Genomic DNA, 3,563 nt, shown 5'->3' on the forward strand with positions numbered 1-3,563 from the left:
AAGAATGATGTAAAGGGATCAGAACAACTCTGTAGTTTTTGATACCTAAAGGACCAGATATTTTCCCCAACATGAACTTTACAAAATCTGTCTATATTTGTCTGGTGCATGGTTATGGATATGTAATCATCATAATAATTTTCAATTTGTGTTTTTATTCATTGCAGCGGAAGTTCAAGTGGGAAGAAGCGGAAGACAATGAAGTAAGAAGAATTTTCGATAAGAAAACAAGTGATTTTATGCGAAATGTCATGAATAGAGCGAAGAGCAAGCAAGTGAAGCCGTCTTTCTTTACAACTGACAATTGGGAGGCAAATTAACACATTTTGGGCATCTGAACAGAGTCGGCAACTCTGTGAGCAGAATAAGAAGAATCGATCTTCTAGTTCTAGTGATGGGTCAGCCACATATGCTGGGGGCTCTATCAACATTGCGGAGCATCGCAAACGACTGGTAAGTCTGTTAAATGAGTTATAAGTTAATTTAATTCAATTACTCATGTTTACATTTTGTAGGCATCCCAGTTGGGGACGGAACCGACATTTGCAGCTACATTTGAACGCACATTTCAAAAGAAAGATAAGACATGGACTGGCGATCGAGCAAAAGCTGTTAAGGTATGTAAGGTTATATTTTGGCTTATATGTAAACTATAATGAAAATCGTGAATGCTTTCAATATTTTTGGTAGATATATATATAGTGATTTTATTTTCATCTACATTGTTAATGTAGGAAAAATATGATGAACTTTTAATGAGCAGTGCTAGTGGTAGTGATGATTGTCCTGAGTCCCGGCCACCAGTTGATAATATGGCATTATGGATGGAGGCAACGGGTGGGGCGAAAAAAGGGAAAATATTTGGGATGGGATCATTATCAAGGATGTACATGCCGAATAGTCCTGGAAGTTCATCATCCACTGGGACTGGTCGAAGGAGGTCACGAGGAGACGAGCAATTGACCCAAGAAGTGAATCGTCTGAATAATTTACTTGTTAAGAAGGATGAACGAATATATAACTTGGAAGAACAAATGAGAATCGTTATGCAACACCTTAACATCAATCGCAATGCCGATCCTCCTGTACCTCCAGCCAATCCAGTAGGTGATGGGTACAATGATGACCGACACATTGATGCCGAGAATGCTGCTGATGATGATGATGATGAAGATTTTCTCCGATCTTTCTAGTTAAAATTCTCAAAATCGGGGGTAAGCTTGCTTCATAATCTTGGTTTTTCATAATTTCACTCATATTCATATGTAAGAACATTTATGTTCGTCCCGAAACGTATTTTTGTTAACCCTTTTGTTATTTTACACCTAGTTCCATATCCATGCATAAACGTTTTTTTTATATTCTGGACTGATTTATGTATCGACATTTCCTCAGGTCTCGACAAAAGTGACTACTTTTGGTGTCCTGCCATCGTACCAAAGCCGCGTCTTCTTCTGTATGGTTTTTTTGCGTCTTCTATGGTTGTCCCGTCTCTTAGTTCATGTTTTGACTATATTGTAATATTGGATATCAAATAGTATCATGTCAGACTCAACAACTTTCCTTCTGTTATTTGTTTTAATTATATGTCATTGTGGCTGGTTTGTCAGAATTTATGGTTTGTTCGTTTTTTTGTTTCAATTATATATCATTGTCTCCTTTGATTGATATGGACAAGAATTTATGGCCGAAATGATATAAAAATAGCAACGAATATTTTAAGCCGAATTTTGCTATCATTAAAGTTTGTCACTAATTTGCGACGAAATTCGCGACGAATTTTCTGACGAAATTCGCGACAAATTTTACGACGATTTTGCGACGAAATTGCGACGGATTTTTGCGACGAATTTTGCGACGGACAGAGTCGTCGCAAATTTGCGACGAAATTGCGACGGATTTTTGCGACGAATTTTGCGACGGATTTTTGCGACGAATTTTGCGACGGACAAACGTTCGTGGCAAATTTACGACGAAATTTGTGACGAATTTGCGACGGACTTTTGCGACAGACAAACGTTCGTGGCAAATTTGCGACGAAATTGCGACGAATTTTGCGATGGATAAACGTTCGTCGCAAATTTGCGACGAAATTTGCAACAAAATTGCGACGGATTTTTGCGACGAATATTGCGACGGACAAACGTTCGTCGCAAATTTGCGACAAAATTGCGACGGATTTTTGCGACGGATTTTTGCGACGAATTTTGCGACGGATTGAGTTCGTCGCAAATTTGCGACGAAATTTGCGACGAATTTGCGACGGATTTTTGCGACGAATTTTGCGACGGATCGAGTTCGTCGCAAATTTGCGACGAATTTGCGACGAATTTGCGACGAATTTTGCGACGGACGTTTTTCCGTCGCAAATTTGCGACGGAATATTTGCGACGGATTATGTGCAGTCGCAAATTTGCGACGAATTTTGCGACGGATTATGTGCAGTCGCAAATTTGCGACGAATTTTTTTTCGTCGCAAATTTGCGACGAACTTGTGAATTTTCCGTTGCAAAATTTTGCGACGACCTAGTAGCGACGGAAAAATTCCGTCGCAAATTCGATTTGCGACGGATTTTTCCACATTTTCCGTCGCAAATTTCGTCGCTAATCCGGTGTTTTTTTGTAGTGCAAACATAGCGATGAATCAAACATTGTATAGTTCCTTAATCTTGATGAGAAGAATAACGTAAGGGTAAATTTGAAAAGCCAAAAGTGGGACCCCACTTTTGGTTTGAATATATAGATTTGAGGCAAACTAAGCATCACGTACTTCACCAATTCGAACTACGTGATCACAATTTGTGCACTCACGCGTGCTTAAAAGTCTTTAGTTCTAAGAAATAATTTCACAAGCCACACTGGCAATCACCTTTCAGCCCACTTTCCTTCAATTCGGTCTTGACATCTCCAAAGTGCGAGTTTGCTTTTCAATCATTGAATTATTTTCTTTGATGGAAAATCGCGATCTTAAGTGATAAATATGTTAAATGTTACTCATGTTGACATTAAGTACCTCTTAAAATGAGATGTCGTAAAAATGGGAACCAATATGTGCCCCTAACATTACTTTAGATGATTTACTTTTAAAGTAACGTTTACATATTAACCTTTTTTTACTTGCATAGGTACATACCCGGACCTTGATTTGTATTTGATGAACTTGAACCGTGTAACACATGCTTAGACTCGATGACATTATACTTCACTTGCATCAAATCGGTCCTCACGATATCTTTTTTATTTGCTTAGTCGAAAACCCAAGTAAATATTTGCTCATCACTTTCAGAAAAAAATGAAGAAGAGGAAAACAAAGGAAGATAATTCTCCCTAGAGCTCACACGTGAAGACAAGTTAGTGCCATCTTCTAAGTCGTAAATCCTTGCTCTTATCTTCCACTCATGAACGTAGGCCTTTGGTTGAATTACATAAATTTCTCACGTTGTCTCTAGGCTCTCAAGTCCGTTGTCAATGCTTTTTGATAGCACAGGGTTTTGTTTTAGAGACAGTTTGCCGATGGTACGACGTTAGGAAGTTCGAATTGCTAAGGCTGCGCATGACAACTT

The sequence above is a fragment of the Syzygium oleosum genome, unplaced genomic scaffold, assembly GCF_021117445.2.
Source record: "Syzygium oleosum isolate NSW1041296 unplaced genomic scaffold, Sole_v2.1 Sole_v2.01, whole genome shotgun sequence".
Classification (NCBI taxonomy): Eukaryota; Viridiplantae; Streptophyta; class Magnoliopsida; order Myrtales; family Myrtaceae; genus Syzygium; species Syzygium oleosum.